The sequence below is a fragment of the Macaca mulatta genome, chromosome 1 (genome assembly GCF_049350105.2).
Source record: "Macaca mulatta isolate MMU2019108-1 chromosome 1, T2T-MMU8v2.0, whole genome shotgun sequence".
Lineage (NCBI taxonomy): Eukaryota > Metazoa > Chordata > Mammalia > Primates > Cercopithecidae > Macaca > Macaca mulatta.
The window spans coordinates 25,265,850-25,283,286 of NC_133406.1; the positions used below are offsets into that span (position 1 = coordinate 25,265,850).

Genomic DNA, 17,437 nt, shown 5'->3' on the forward strand with positions numbered 1-17,437 from the left:
CACACGCCCCTCGCAGGCCAGGCGCGCGTGCTGAGACCCCAGGTGGGGAGGGGGCGCGGCCTGCGCTCTCTGGGGCCGAGGGAACCCAGCCCATGGGGAACGCGGGCCCCTGCGACCGGCCAGGAAGGCGCAGAGCCTCTTTCTTCTCCTTCCTGGATCCTCGAGTGCGGAGGAGGAGGGGAGAGCGCTCTATCTTGCTCCTTCCCGGGGGGCGGTCCGGGGGAGCGGGCCCGGCGGGCTGCTGCGGTGAGCCCTCGCGGCACCACCTGCTCTCTCCTCACGGTGACTCTGGATCGTCTGGGCCCTCCCGGATTCTGATTCGGGAACTAGGGTTCTGGCGTTCTCCACCTTTGGGAGGTGGCGGAAGGTTGCAGGTTTTTCATTTGTAGGGCCTTTGTTGGTTCGTTTCCTGTTAAGCCGGGGTTTTATTGTACTTGTAAGTTGCCTTTCCCATGCTCTCATTCAGATTTAAGTCTCCGTAATAAGAGTCCTGGAATCTCATTTGCCTCATTTCCATGGTCTGCAAAACGCCAATATAAAATATTGTTACTTCAAGGTTAGAATGCAAAGAGCTTGGAATACCAGTGAGATGGCCTGGCTTAAAAGAATTTGGTCAAATCCATCATAATTCCAGACGTAGCCACCATAATTTGACAACATACAGAGCATTAAAAAGCATAATTTTCCTAAAGGAAAAAAAAAAGCTCCTTTTTCTTACCAAATATTGTGACTCAAGCTTAAGGTAAACCTTGGCCTCAATTTATGGGAATTGGATGAGTTGTTTTATGGACATCTGAAGTGGTATCTGCCACAGGACTTTTCTGTGTTGGTCAAAGCAAAGTACTTGTTGCTGTCTCCGAATTCGGTTAAAAAATAGTTATAAAGAGGGCCAGCTGCTAAGAAACCACGTAGATTTTTTTTCATTCTCTTTGTTTTCAAAATGTCAGTTGCATCTCAGTATCTGAATACCAGAGTTTACTCAGTAATTTCTTTCTTCATGGAAAAGTTCTTAATATAATCCTTGGACCAGGGAAACTAGGTGAAGTTCTGTTGGATCACCAACTGTTCCACTTATAAACAGTGATTCCAGGGGCTGTAAAGCGCAAAGGTAAAGTCTCCCTACCCTCCAGAGGTTGACAGATGATGACACACTTTGTATAAGACACAATCCATTCTGTATTTTGTCTTAGAAAAAAAGGTTAAAAGTGTGTTTGGTGGTGGTGGTATTTGTGTTTAATCAAACAAATAGAAAATAGCCTAAAATTAAGGTTCATCAGAAATATGCTTCAGACAATTATTATGCATGAGAGGTCAGACATTGCTATGGAGGACAAAGCAGTTAGGGTGATCTTAATTAAAATCGGGGTGTTAAACGTAGCAGGAGTGCAAAACTACATAGTAGTGGAAAGGTCACTAGAGTAATAGCCCCATACACCTTGGACGTAATTCTTCAGTAATGAAGATGAATGTTGATATGTACAAATCAACAGCTGATGTTATTGGTTCAATTTAGAAAATTATTGTATCTAAAATTGTTGCCAAATCACCGTTTTTCTGGTCATGGATACTGCACATAAGAGTTCATCTTTTACAGGAAAGCTTCTCAAGTTTTATCAAGACAGTTATTCAGCAAACATTTACCAAGCACCTTTTAAGTGTTAAGCACCAAGCTGCTCTAGGAAAAAGAGTCCTCACCTTTGAATAATTTGCAATTCAGTGAGAGAAACACTGTGAAAAGTGCTATAAGAAGTCTATTTTTTTTCCCCTGCAGCAGGTGGTGGTAGGATGGGTCTCACTGTGTTGCCCAGGCTGCTCTGGAGCTGAAACTCCTGGGCTCCAGTGATTCTTCTGCCTTTTCCTCCCAAGCAGCTGGGGCTACAGGTGTGTGCCACTGTGTAGGATCAGAAGCACATTGGTAAAGATGTACTGTGGAAGCTTGAAGGAGGGTCATTATCTCAGACTGTAGTTCAGGCTACTGGAGGAAAGGAGTTTAAACTGAGTAGGCATGGGGGAGGGGCAGAAGTACATACAGAGTTATGAATGAACCTGTTGGTCGTTCAGTATAGTGGGAGGTTGGACTGTATATAAGGGGGATGGTGGGAGTTGAGGCAGGAGAGCCTGCCAAGGGCACCAACTTACAAAAGGCCTTGTCTGCCACACTTAATCCAATGAGGATTTCTCTGTCTATTGAGATGTGAAGGATGGCTTAGGGTGGGGTGAGGCTGAAGCCAGAGAAGGCAGAGGACTATTGTAATAATCCAGGGGAGGATGATGAAGATCTGAATTCAAGCATTGGGCCATGAAGAGAGGACACATATTCATGAGCCACTTAGAAAGTACATTTGAGGCCGGGCGCGGTGGCTCACGCCTGTAATCCCAGCACTTTGGGAGGCCGAGGCGGGCGGATCACGAGGTCAGGAGATCGAGACCATCCTGGCTAACACGGTAAAACCCCGTCTCTACTAAAAATGCAAAAAATTAGCCGGGCGAGGTGGCGGGCGCCTGTAGTCCCAGCTACTCGGGAGGCTGAGGCAGGAGAATGGCGTGAACCCGGGAGGCGGAGCTTGCAGTGAGCCGAGATCGTGCCATTGCACTCCAGCCTGGGCGACTAAGCGAGACTCTGTCTCAAAAAAAAAAAAAAAAAAAGAAAGTACATTTGATAGAGCTTGGAAACATTGATGCAGGCTTGAAAGAGGAGGTGGATAAAATGATCATAGATTTTGGGCTTGGGAAGCTGGGCTTATTTTTGGCCTTTTCACAGATGGGTAAATAGGAGTCTTGGGGGAAGAAGATGATGGAGATAATTTTGAACATGTTGAGTTTGAGATGCGGGTAAGACAGCCAAATGGAGATGGGCAGAAAACAATTGGATAGACAGTTCTGGAGGTGAGGAGAAAGTTCTGGTTGGAAATGGAGATTTGGAGAATTACGTGGCTAATAGTTAAAGCTTGGATTGTTTGGATGAGGTCATCCAGGGAAAATGCACTGAAGAACATCGCAGAGAGCCAAGGACAGAGTTCTGGGGTATATGAAACCTGAGAAAGAGGCTCTGTGACTAAGAGAAAAACCAGGCGAGTTTGGTATTTCAACATTGTCAGATGAAGAGAGATTAAATGTGATAAGAATTCACTGAATTTGGCAATTGAAATGAGCACACAGTATATGAGGACTAAATCTCCATAATTTGTACCATCCATTTCAGTAAATGGAACCTGCATACATCTAATTGTGCAGGCCAGAAACCTAGGGTCCATGCCTGATTCTTCCCTGTCCTTCACATCCAATCAGTTCTCCCGTCTTTAAAATGCATCTGGAGTTGATGTTTTTTCTACCTCCACTCCTAGCCTTTTAGTCAAAGTCACCATCATTTCTTGCCTATGTTACTGTGATAGCCTCCCAGCTGTTCTTCCTCTTTTTCCCCCTCTGGGATTTTTTTTTTTTTTTTTTTTTTGGTTATGGAGTCTTGCTCTGTCTTGCCCAGGCTGGAATGCAGTGGTGCAATCTCAGCTCACTGCAACCTCCATATCCCAGATTCAAGTGATTCTTCTTGTGCCTCAGCCTCCCAAGTAGCTGGGACTACAGGTGCATGCCACCATGCCTGGCTAATTTTTGTATTTTTTAGTAGAAACTGGGTTTCACAGTGTTGGCCAGGCTGATCTCGAACTCCTGACCTCGTGATCCCCCCACCTTGGCCTCCCAAAGTGTTGAGATTACAGGCGTGAGCCACCTCACCTGGCTGATTTTTTTATTTTTAGTAGAGACAGGGTTTCACCATGTTTGCCAGGTCTGGAATTCCTGACCTCAAGTGACCGGCCTGCCTCAGCCTCCCAAAGTGCTGGGATTACAGGCATAAGCCACCACGCCCAGTACCCCGCTTGGTTCTTTTTAATCCATTCTTTACAAAACTGCAAGAATGATTTTGTTAAAATGCAAATCAGATCATGTTGCTTTCTTGTTTAAAATCCTTAATGGCTTCCCATTGCACTTGGAATGAAATCTACACTTCCCATAGCTTAAAAAGCTCTTTGTGATCTGGTTTCTGCCTACCTCTGTAACCTCAACTTGTACCACCCACCACCCCCTTCTCACTATATTCAAGCCACCCTGCCATCTTTCTGCTCTGTGACGCCCATCCCACCTCAGGGCCTTTGAACTAGCTATTCTGATGTTGCCCAGGGTTGGCTCCCTTTCATCATGGAGGCTTTAACCTAAGTTTCACTTCTTTAGGGAGACCTCTCTGACCACCTTATTCTAGGATACTTACCTGTTACTCTTTGCTGGTTTGCTGTTTACCTCCTTATTGTAATTTCTATTTGGTTTTTCTTCTCTTTTTTTTCCTCCATCAGAATCTAGGACAGACAAAGCATCTGTCTTGCTCATAGAAGTTTCCTAGTGCTTAACATAGTGGATATGGTAGATGCTAAAAATATTTGTTAAATGGCAGTGAGGCATAGGCATGTCTTGACAACAGTTTGGTAGGAGTTTGCAATATGTAGTTATGATTTAGCATGGTATAAGTAGGTACTCAATATGTGTTTATGCAAGAAGAATTTTTCCCAAGTGTGAACATTGCTTGATTATTTCTCATTATCAGTTCCCTTGGCCTTTTACTTGTTTACTAGTCGGGATAGTAAAATAGAAACTTAGTCCTATAAAATATATTTTTGTTTACTCCAACTCCAGGATATCCACTAGGCTTAGATGCTGCCAAAAGAAAAAGATAAATATTAAGTGAAAGACAGCTATATGCAAAAGTACATAAAATGCAAATTTGTGTTTTTACTAAGTCTAATTTATTATTCAACTTAAATGAACACCTACTAGGCACCAGGCACTGTTTATGTATGGGATGCAGCCGGGAGCCTAGATGCTAGTGAGAAGTGACAGACAGGAAACATCTACTCAAATAAATAATGCCAAAGGACAGATTAAATTCCCGACAGTCATAACTTTTAAGAAAATATGATTGATTTAATATGATAATTTGCAGCAAATTTTTAAAAAATGGAACATCTTATTTGTGTTACAAGATATTTTTAAAACTTACAAGGGATATATTGTAGGATTTCTTTAAAGGTTGATCTTTCCCACTGAGTTTTAAAAATGTGATTTAATTGGGAAAAACAGCTTTTCAGAAATATTGCTGTTTCTCCTCCAGCCAGTAGATGCTGGTGTACCTCCTAAATATTTCTCACCATCCCCTTTGCATCCGCACTGAAGCTAATATAGTACACCCACAATCACGTCTTTTCTGGATAATTACAGCCTTCTAACTGGAGCCTGAGTGTTTTTGAGTTGTATCTTTTATCTGAGAATTTGAATTATTTGTGTAAGACATCTCATGTGTACCTCAACCTTGGAAAGATTTCTATCTTGCTCTCTAAGACCACAGATGTCATTTTAAAAGGGAGAGTAAAATGGTAAGCTTTGGCATATAATTTGTTATAAATTAGTCTTTAGCCCCATCGAAGGCAATATAGTTATTAGAAGAACTAGAAGCATCTCCTGAGGTCTCAAGTGTCATATGGCTCTGAGACTTAACCCCTAAGGCTGGTGATATTAAGCCTTCATGTATCTTGAGTGATATTCCTTTTTTCCTTTTCCACTCTTACTTTGCTAAGTCTTTTGACATTAGCAGTGCCCTAGAGTCCAGACAAAAGTCTTTGGAATTTTTGCTGCTGTAAGAAAGCAGAGGTCAGTCGACTCCGTTCACCATAGTGCATAAATTGATAAATCGTAGTTGTCTCCTGGGATATTTATATCTTTGCCTTTAAACCCCTTTATTTATTCATTATCACTTTTTTTTTTTTTTGGAGACAGAGTCTCGTTTTGTCACCCAGGCTGGAGTGCAGTGTGCAATCTCGGCCCACAGTAACCTCTGCCTCCCAGGTTCAAGTGATTCTCCTGCCTCAGCCTCTTGAGTAACTGGGATTACAGGCATAAGCCACCACGCCTAATTTTTTTTTTTTTTTTTTTGAGACAGAGTTTCGCTCCTCTTGCCCAGGCTGGAGTGCAGTGGCATGATCTTGGCTCATTGCAGCCTCCACCTCCCAGGTTCAAGTGATTCTTCTGCCTCAGCCTGCCAAGTAGCTGGGATTACAGGCACCTGCCACCATGCCTGGCTGATTTTTTGTATGTTTAGTAGAGACAGAATTTTGCCATGTTGGGCAGGCTGGTCTCCAACTCCTGACCTCAGGTGATCCACCCGCCTCAGCCTCCCAAAGTGCTGAGATTACAGGCGTGAGCCACTGCGCCCGGCCCTAATTTTTTTTTTTTTTTTTTGTATTTTTAGTAGAGATGGGGTTTCACCATGTTGGCCAGGCTACTCTGGAACTCCTGACCTCAGGTGATCCACCCGCCTCGGCCTCCCAAAATGCTAGGATTATAGGCATGAGCCACCGTGCCCAACCTATTCATTGTCTTTCAATGCATGTGGCTACTGTAATTTTTTATTCACTTATAATTTTTTCTTGATCCCATTAGGCCTTTATCCAAGATGATTTCATTGATAAATCCTCCTTCAGTAGGTTTTTTCTTCTAAACTCAGAGTCTCTAGATGTGATACCTTTTGATACCTCTGATCTTACTCTCAGAACATAGAGCTTGAGTAGTTTTTTAGCAACAGTGATACATTGAATCCAGTACTTAGGTTTAATTGATTGGGGTTAGAAATGGCAGTATGTCTTTGCCTATCCTCTGTATTGCAGATAAGATTGCCCCATAGAATGAAATCCGTGACTTAAGTTTTGTTAGGAGCATGCTGCAACCAACTGAACAAACCTCGATGAACTTGCAATGAACATTTTTTTATACTGGGACCCTGATATTCTACTTGGAGATCTAGGGAGTTTATTATGTGCATTTTAAAAGATGCTGTGCCGGGCGCGGTGGCTCAAGCCTGTAATCCCAGCACTTAGGGAGGCCGAGACGGGCGGATCACGAGGTCAGGAGATCAAGACCATCCTGGCTAACACAGTGAAACCCCGTCTCTACTAAAAAATAAAAAAAAAAAACTTAAAAAAACTAGCCGGGCGAGGTGGCAGGCGCCTGTAGTCCCAGCTACTTGGGAGGCTGTGGCAGGAGAATGGCGTAAACCCGGGAGGCGAAGCTTGCAGTAAGCTGAGATCCGGCCACGGCACTCCAGCCTGGGCAATAGAGCAAGACTCTGTCTCAAAATAAATAAATAAATAAATAAAAGATGCTGTTATCGGCCGGGCGTGGTGGCTCATGCCTGTAATCCCAACACTTTGGGAGGCTGAGGCGGATGGATTGCCTGAGCTAAGGAGTTCAAGACCAGCCTGGACAACATGATAAAACCCCCATCTTGACTGAAAATAAAAAAAATTAGCTGGGCGTGGTGGCGCATGCCTATAATCCCAGCTACTCGGGAGACTGAGGCATGAGAATCACTTGAGCCTGGGAGGCAGAGGTTGCAGTGAGCTGAGATCATGCCACTGCACTCCAGCCTGGGTGATAGAGTGACATCCTGTCTCAAAAGAAAAAAAAAAAAAAAAAGACGCTGTTATTAAAATTCAGAAATGTGTTCTTTTCTCTCCAAACATTAAGTTTACAATGTGAAGTTATATAAATTTAACATAATCATGTGCTTCTTCCAGATAACACTTGGTAAACTTGAAAAGATGAAAAGTTATAAGGTGTTGTATTGTCAGTTTAGCTTCAATGAGAACCTAGTGACCCTGTGGCCAGACAGTGTCTAATAGTTATTCTCTAGTCAAGTCCAGGTTATCATTGCTGTATACGTTCTTCCAAAGGGTGTTGCTGAGGAATAGGAAGCATAGATAGAAGACTCAGGTTCCTAAGAGAAATGTAGTAAAATGCAAATATTTGAAATCTCCTAGATGTCTGAAAAGGGCAAAGAAAGAGAGTGAGTGAGCAGTTACGGAGATGTCTTCACTTCTCCCTCTCCCTTTTCTGTTTCTTAGCCCTTAGAAGTTAGGGCATAGAACTAGGTTCATGTTATATCTTCTGCTCTGCTCTCATTTATTGAGTGCTTGACTATGTGCCACGCCTCTGCTAAGCAATTTACTTACATACTCCTTACAGCTCTGTGCAGTAATTATTTTTTATTAATTTTATAGATAAGAAGACTAAGTTTCAGAGAGATTGTGTAACTTGTCTAAGATCACACAGCTAATATATGGTAGAGTTGAGACTCCAAAGCACATGTTTGCAACCACTCTCCTATATTATGGAATTTTTTCTTCAAAGTCTCTAAACATTTTGGGGAAGATTCTGGAATATCTTAAGTGTTTACAGAGTGGCTTTTTAGCTGTCCTGGGGCATCCAGATTTCTTCCTCTTTGGAGTAATGTTGTTTGTGCCAAGATCCCTCATGCCTCGATACTGTTGACTCTGTCAAAGAGAAATAAAGCTGCCGTGTTGAAGCCATCCTCACCAACCATGCAGAATCTCTTTGTGCCACCCAGTACTCTGAATGCTCCTCAGGGATTTTTAATGATGTTGGTTTTTGTTTGTTTATTTGTTTTTTGTTTTTTGAGACAGAGTCGATACGGCCCAGGCTAGAGTGCAGTGGCACGATCTCCACTCACTTGCAGCCTCCACCTCCCTGGTTCAAGCCTTTCTCCCGTCTTAGCCTCCCGAATAGCTGGGATTATGGGTTCCTGCCACCACACCAGGCCAATTTTAGTATTTTTAGTAGAGACAGGGTTTCACCATGTTGGCCAGGCTGGTCTTGAACTCCTGACCTCAGGTGATCCACCTGCCTCAGCCTCCCAAAGAGTTGGGATTACAGATGTGAGCCACCGCGTCAGCTGATGTGGTTCTTGTAGGTTCTTCTCACTCATACCTCTCCTGCTTTCAAGAGCACAAGCATGAATCCATTATACTGAGTGTCTGGTACCATACTGGGCTCAGAATGGTTCCTTGCCCCTCATTAGCTGACATGACCTGTGGAAGAAGCCACTAAGCCTTGACTCTCTTCCTTTGAGATGAATTCTTCTCTGGAGGCTGTGCAGGTCCTTTTGCAATTAGACTCCTGGCATGCTTGCCCTACAGAATGTCCAAACAGGCCCAGGCATCCAAACCAGAGACTCCTCACTTGTACCTCTTCTTGGCTCCTCTGCCCCATTGACAGAGGTTCTGTAGCCATGTTATCTGCCACAAGTCAGAGGTCTAGCACTTGTCTGTTAACTCTTGGGAACTTTGAGTCTTGATCATTTTCAGCTATTAGGAATTTAATTCTTCTTTTTTTCTTCAGTGACTGCAAATTTAGAACTCCAGTGAGGCTTGCTGAATCTTGCACACTAAAGAAATTGGTGAATGGATTAATAATGAACAGAGGTGATGCTAATTTATAATCAAGTTGAATAATATGGATTTAAGACCAGAAAATGGGCCAGGTGCAGTGGCTCATGCCTGTAATCCCAGCACTTTGGGAGGCCGAGGCAGACGAATCACTTGAGGGCAGGAGTTTGAAACCAGCCTGGCCAACATGATGAAACCCCATCTCTACTAATAATGCAAAAAATTAGTTGGATGTGGTGGCACGCACCTGTTATCCCAGCTATCTGGGAGGCTGAGGCACGAGAATCACTGGAAACTGGGAGACGGAGGTTGCAGTAAGCCGAGATTGTGCTACTGCACTCCTGCCTGGGTGACAGAGTGAAACTGTGTCTCAAAAAAAGAAAAAGGATCAGAAAATGCTAAGGAGGCTAAGGAGGCAGGAGGATCACGTGAGGACAGGAGTTCAAGACTGGCTGGGGCAAAATAGCAAGACCCCATCTTTACAAAGTAAAAATAAACCAAAAAACAAATTATAGGTCCACAGTTTTTTATCTGTAACTCCAAAGCCATAAAAACTTTGAAAATTAAGTTTTTTCCAAACTTGATACAAATTCTTTGGCTGCAGAATTCAACCTGGAGTAATAAGATACTGTTTACAACTGTGATCCTATTTGGTATGATTAATTGTATTTTTTACCACAGAGATATTAATATGTTTGATTGTGGGATGCTGCCCTATACTCTGTTGGGACTATTACGTAACATATAATATAGGTATTGTATTAATTTTTTAAAATCCGAAAAATTCTATATTCTGAAATACACCTGGCCTTAAGGATTTTTGATTAGCTTGCTGGCCTGTACAATATCTTATCTCAGAAATTTCCTTCTAGTAAGTACTAAGAACTACAAAATATTACCTGGGCAACATGGCAAAACCCCATCTTTGGGAAGATTACTTAGGAATGGAGGCTGAAGTAAGCCATGTTTACGCTACTGCACTCCAGCCTGGGCGACAGAGGGAGACCCTGTCCCAAAAACAAACAAAAAACTACAAAATACAGTTTAGTTCTTTATTTTTTCATTTTTAGAAATGCGGTCTCACTATGATGATCAGGCTGGAGTGCAGTGGCTGGCTATTCACAGGTATGATCAAAGTTCCCTGTAGCCTCAAACTTTTGGGCTCAAGTGATCCTCCTGTCTCGGCCTCCAAGTAACTGGGACTATAGGTGTGTCAAACCCAGCTCATTTTAGTTCCTTTTTTTTTTTTGAGATGAGTCTAGCTCTGTTGCCCGGGTTAGAGTGCAGTGGTGTGCCCTCGGCTTATCACAACCTCTGCTTCCTGGGTTCAAGCAGTTTTCCTGCCACAGCCTCCCGAGTAGTTGGGATTACAGGCATGCACTGCCATACTTGGCTAATTTTTGTGGAGATGGGATTTCGCCATGTTGACAAGGCTGGTCTTGAACTCCTGACCTCAGGTGACCTGCCTGCCTTGGCCTCCCAAAGTCGTTTTAATTCTGTAAATGTTTTGGTCAATAAAGCTAATGTGCTTTCCACTTAAGAGCGTTCATTGAAACTCCTTTAGATATTTATGCTACTTTGGACTCAGCCTGTGTTTTATTCAAGGAATTCTAAATCTGTGAACTGGCACAAGTTTGCGAATTGATTGAAGGGTCCTGACTTTCTGTTTTTATGATCCACATTAGATTTTTGTTCACTTGCCCTAGAACTTTTCTGCTTATATAGGTCAAGTGAGAATTTAGTAGGCTTCCCCATTTAGTAGGCCTCCTATCTGTTTCACTTGTAGGAATACCATGACCAACCGATCAGTGCCATAGATCTGTGAGAATCAGACTTCGAACTGTGCCTTGACTCTGCTGTCCATAATGGTAGTCATGCCTACCTTGCTTTTAGAAGTTCAGTGCTGCCACTTGGCCCCTGTCATCCTACGATCTAATTATTCCCACTGCATTTATGTTTCCCAATTTAGTGACAGCAGTTCCCACTGTAAGTTCTAGACTATAGATAAGAGTGTCACAAAGTTCTTTTAAAATGCTGGGAATCCCCTCACAGATCTGCTTTTCACAGTCATGTGGTGAAAGTTGTGTTCTCTGGCTGGACATGGTGGCTTATGCCTGTAATCCCAGCATGTTGGGAGGCTGAGATGGGTGGATCACTTGAGGTCAGGAGTTTGAGACCAGCCTGGCCAACATGGCAAAACCCCGTTTCTACTAAAAATACAAAAATCAGCTGGGCGTGATGATGCTTGCCTATAATCCCAGCTACTCAGGAGACTGGGGCACAAGAATGGCTTGAATCTAGGAGGTGGGGTTGCAGTGAACTGAAATAGTGCCACTGCACTCCACCCTGGGTGACAGAGTGAGACTCTGTCAAAAAAAAAAAAAAAAAGCCAGGCTTAGTGGTGTGAGCCTGTAGTCCTAGCTGCGTGAAAGGCTGAGGCAGGAAGATTGTTTGAGCCCAAAAGCTCAAGGCTGCAGTGAGCTATGATTGAGCCACTTCACTGTAGCCTGCAACAGAGCAAGACCCTCTTTCACAAAAAAAAAAAAAAAAAGATAACGTCCTCTGGACACTCACAGGTGAGTAAGTAGATCTTAAAAGATAAACCCACTGTAACATTCCAATCTCCCTAGACCTTTGAATGCCTTCCTCCAGAGTAAGCCGAGGCAGGCCTGGCATTTCAAGTTCATTTACTGAGGGCCACATTTTGGTCCATGTTTCAGCCAGCAAACCAAACTGTTAGAGCACTTTCTAACTCCCTGAGTTGCAACATTAAATGCAGAATCTGTAATTAGTGGGCCCATATCAGTAAATTTGGTCTAACCCAACTTGACATTCCCTCTACCATGATCCCATACCCTTAATATCCATTTCCACACATATTCCCCAAATTTCTGTTTATATAAATTAGAAAAATCAAGTCTTTTTTTAGAGTATGTACACCTTCATGGTTCACACTTTGTACCTCACCTTTGGGAGCCTCCTGAGACTTAAGTCTAGTTATAGATCTAGAAGCAAAGAGAGGTGTTGGGGGTAGGTCCTGAGGAGAATCAGCAGTGTCTTGCAATGCAGCTGCCTCAGGGGAGGCTGTTAAAGTTTCCTCAGGCACAGCAGGTTTAATCTCCTCAGATGTGGGTGGATGGCTGCTTCCACTGGCAAAGAAGACTCATAAGAATTTAGGGATTCAATGTTTCCAGCTCCATAAGGGAGTTCCCACGTTTCTCCATTGCAGTATTCAGGATCCCATTCTTTCCCAATCAATGCCCTCACTTTAGTAGTAGACACCCTGCAGAGGTTGGGAATTCAATTTGTGCTGTTGTTCAGTCATTTGCAGAATAAGATTCTGGATTTGATTTTCAGCAATCTCAGCTCTGCGGCTAATGGAGATAAGGGTATCTTTCAGACATAAAGTTTTCTGGTCAGATATGTAGTGCTCAAGCTGGGAATCTGAATCCCTGAGCTCATCCATTTCTTTTCTCACTTTGTCCATTGCCATTAGGAGTAACCAACAAATCTCATTATACTCATTAGTTTGACAAAAATCTTTAAAGGTATAGTATTTGTGGTCACCCAGAACCGTATTCTTATATGTGCTTGATTAAAAGTACCCAATGGCGATATTTTGCATATCTCTATTGCCACATCATACCCGTAAGTGCACTCTTTACTACTGGAAATAGTAATTAGTGTCCTTTAATCCATTAGAGAGCCAAGTCCTGAAAGCCTAGAATCAATTCAGAGAACTCATCCTTAAGATTCTACTCCTTTAGAGCCACTCTCAATACCAAAATTAGGGTTCTCCAGAGAAACAGAACCAGCAGGATGTGCATGTGTGTGCATTCTCTTTTTCTTTATATAAATATAGATGGATAACCTATCTATATTTTGCTGGCATAGATAGATAGATAGAAAGAGAGGAATTGGCTCACATGATTGTGGAGGCTTGGTAAGTCCTAAATCTGTAGGGTAGGCTGGCAGGCTGGAGACCTAGGGAAAAGTTGCATTTCAAGTCCAAAGGCCTTCTGCTGGCAGAATTCCTTCTTTTTCAGGGATGGTCAGTCTTTGTTATTGTTAAGACCTTCAACTGATTGGATAAGGCACACCTACATTATAATGGAGCGTAATCTGCTTTACTCAGAGTCCCCAATTGTAATGTTAATCTTAACAAAAAGCAACTTCACAGAAATAACTAATGAATTTTAAAAGAGAAGCCATATGTGGAGATCTCAAATTGTGGTTTCCCATGATCATAAACAAATCTATTCTTTGTTGTCTCTATTTTAGCATTTTCTCTTCACATCTCAGCTTGGTGCTATCTGACTTCCTCCTCCTCTCACTATTTGACACTTTGATAAAGGGCACCTGATATTGCCAAATCAACTAACCTGTTTCAGCCTTTTCTTTCCAGACCTTTTTGCTTTCCTTGACATTGTTGACCACTTTGATCTCATTTCCTTTGCCTTTGTGACATTACTCCTGGTTCTCATCTCCCTTCCCTGTCTTCTTCACGTGTTCATCCTCTACCTGTGCCCCAGTGTTGATTTTCCTTAGGCAGGTTCTGCTCTCAGCCCTTTGCTAGTCTCACTGCATGCTTATCTTTGGTAATTTCATCCATTTTTGTTTGTTGATAGCGAATATGTGGCAGCTACGTATTTGTTGAATAAATGGTGACTCCCAAATATATCCCCAGTGCTCTGAACTGCAGAATCTTACCTACTGACCATTACATACCACTAGACATATCCATTTGAATGTCCAGAGGCACCTCAAACTCTGTATGCTCAGAACTCAACTCCATATATCTCTCCTCTTCAAACGATGCTTCCTCCTGCACGCCACTCGCTATTGTTATTGCTTGCTGCTGTCCTATTTGTCTTTCCCTCAAGTCAGCCAAGCCAAAAATTTGGTCTTCATCCTAGAATCCTTCCCTTTCCTTACCTCACCTCCCTGGATTTAGAAAAGTGACTGGGACATAGAAGGAATTCAGGTGTTTGTTGAATGAATTTGGTGGTGTGCAGAGTATTACCGTGCTTTGTTCGTTTGCTAATTGAAAGTTTTTAAGTAGAAGAGCTTTGGAACTTTTCAATAATAATTAAAGCTTTCAAAAATTCTAAGATATGTAGTTTACCTTATACAGATGTAGAAATTGAGCTCTCAAATTCTCTGTACGTGCTGCCTTCCCATAAACATTAAACATTGCCATGACACCCAGAGAAGCCCCAGGGAGGGAGCCTGGTAAGCAGCCATATACACGGGAAATACAGCTAGAGAACTTTTGTTTTGTACCTCACTCTCAAAAGTGTCTGGATTTGCCCCCTCATTTGTCATATCCCTGTTAACTACAGTCACTACTCTAAACCTCTACTTTGGCTCTCTTTCCTTACCCCTCTTATCTGCTCAGAACCTCATTACCAGAACATGTAGCAACTCCAACATCTTATCCCACCCTTCAAGCGCCATCTCCTTTTATAGTTTCACTAGGAGAGTTTCTGGAACTCATCAACTCTTCCCATCCCTCCCTACTTTTGTTTTGCATTCGTTACTTCCTGGCTGCTTCCCTCTCCCGCTCCAACTTGGAGTCCATAGTTCATTGTTATAATCATTCCTTTGTAAAGGCTCCTACTTCCCCAGCCCTTCTGTGCCATCATTGCACTTACTTGGCAATCCCACAACCTTGGGAAAACCCTACCGTCTCTTTTTACATCCTGAAGCGTTTGTTGCTTTAATAATTGCCCTCTTTAGATCATTCTTACTACAATACAAACGTGAGCTAGAATTTCTAATCTTAAAAGCCTTCTGTTGGTTCTACAATCCTCTTTAGCTACATTTCTGGGCTGTAACTCTTAGCAAATTTTTACAAAAATGGACTATACTCCTTTCTTTGTATGTACACCCTCCCTTCCCACTTTCTTCTGTCCAGCCATCCCTCAGCTGCCTCTGCCACTCCATCGAAACTTCTCCTGTCAGATAGTGATAGTGGTAGTAGTGGTAACTTTAAACCACGTGTACTTTATTTGCTAGGATATAGAATTATAAATGTGACAGAGAAATATGTTTTTCAGTTCATTCAGTTGGTAGATTATAGTTAAGTATTTTTGCGTTTTTTGTTTTTGTTTTGTTTTGTTTTGTTTTGTTTTGAGATAGGGTCTCACGCTTTCACCGAGGCAGGAGTGCAGTGGCATGATCTCAGTTCACTGCAGCCTCCAGCTCCTGGGCTCAAGTGATCCTCCCACCGTAGCCTCCCTGGCAGCTGGGACTACAGGTATGTACCACCATGCCTGGCTAATTTTTGTACTTTTTATAGTGATGGGGTTTTGCCATGTTGCCCAGGCTGGTCTTAAACTCCTGGGCTCCAGCAATCCACCTGCCTTGGCTTCCCGAAGTACTGGGACTATAGGCGTGAGCCACTGTGTCTGGCCTACTAATAAGTTTTATCACTCAAATCAGACATTTTGTGAGAACATTTTGCAGAATTTTTAATGATTTTATAGGCATGCAACCAGTAACATGGGCCTTGCACTCACAACCAACTTGAGGTTTAATGTTCTACAGTGATTGACTTAAAATTCTTAATTATTTTATCTCTCAATTTATATTTTCCATGGGAAAGTAGATGAAGCAGTGGAGTATGCACAGAGGCTTGGAGCCTCAGCTCACATGAAGTCTTGCCTCCTGCCACCTCCCTGCCTCCCAGAGATAGTTTCTTGGTCCACTGCTCTCCCCTGTGCCCCACCCAGCCCTCCCACCCATGAACTTACATGAGTAAGTTCTTTAGTGGTGATTTGTGAGATTTTGGTGCATGCATCACCCAAACAGAATGCACTGCTCACAATTGGTAGTCTTTTATCCCTCACCCCCTTCTCACCCTTTCCCCTGAGTCCCCAAAGTCCATTGTATCATTCTTATGCTTTGCATCCTCATAGCTTAGTTCCCACTTATGAGTGAGAACATATGATTTTTGGTTTTCCATTCCTGAGTTACTTCACTTAGAATAATAGTCTCCAGTCTCATTCAGGTTGCTGTGAATGCCATTAATTAATTCCTTTTTATGGCTGAATAGTATTCCATCATATATATATATATATCACAGCTTCCTTTTTTTTTTTTTTTTTGAAACAGAGTCTTGGTCTGTCACCCAGGCTGGAGTGCAGTGGCACGATCTTGACTCCTGCACTCCCTGGCCAACATGGCGAAACCCTTTCTCTACTAAAAAAAAAAATATGAAAAAATCTTGGTGGTGGACACCTGTAATCCCAGTTACTTGTGAGGCTGAGGCAGGAGAATTGCTTGAACCACAGTTTCTTTATCCACTCATTGATTGATGGGCATTTGGGTTGGTTCTGCATTTTTGTAGTTTCAAATTGTGCCGCTATAAACGTGTGTGCAAGTGTCTTTTTCATATAATGACTTCTTTTCCTCTGGGTAGAAACCCAGTAGTGGGATTGCTGTATCAAATGGTAGTTCTACTTTTACTTCTTTAAGGAATCTCCACACTGTTTTCCATAGTGGTTGTACTAGTTTACATTCCCACCAGCAGTGTAGAAGTGTTCCCTGTTTGCCACATCCATGCCAACATCTATTTTTTGATTTTTTGATTATGGCCATTCTTGCAGGAGTAAGGTGATAACGCATTATGATTTTCATTTACATTTCCCTGATCGTTAGTGATGTTGAGCTTTTTTTCATATGTTCATTGGCCGTTTGTATATCTTTTGAGAGTTGTCTATTTATGTCCTTAGCCCACTTTTTGATGTGATTATTCCTTTTTTCATGCTAATTTTTTTCAGTTCGTTGTAGATTCTGGATATTAGTATCCTTTATCAGATGTATAGATTATGAAGATTTTCTGTCACTCTGTGAGTTGTCCGTTTACTCTGCTGACTGTTCTTTTGCCACACAAAAGTTCTTTAGTTAAGTTCCAGCTATTTATCTTTGTTTTTATTACATTCACTTTTGAAATCCTTGCCTAAGCCAATGTCTCGAAGGGTTTTTCCAATGTTCTCTTCTAGAATTTTTATAGTTTCAGGTCTTAGATTTAAGTCCTTGATCTATCTTGAGTTTATTTTCGTATAAGGTGAGAGATGAGGATCCAGTTTCATTCTCCTACATGTGACTTTCCAATTATCCCGGCACCATTTGTTGAATAGGGTGTCCTT

The 17,437-nt window shown here is 42.4% G+C and overlaps 1 protein-coding gene across 9 annotated transcripts in view; it reads left to right on the plus strand.

The window, feature by feature from the left end:
- MPZL1 (myelin protein zero like 1) overlaps positions 1-17,437 on the plus strand; it is a 71,069-nt gene that overhangs the window by 8,030 nt on the left and 45,602 nt on the right. The window lies entirely within an intron of this gene.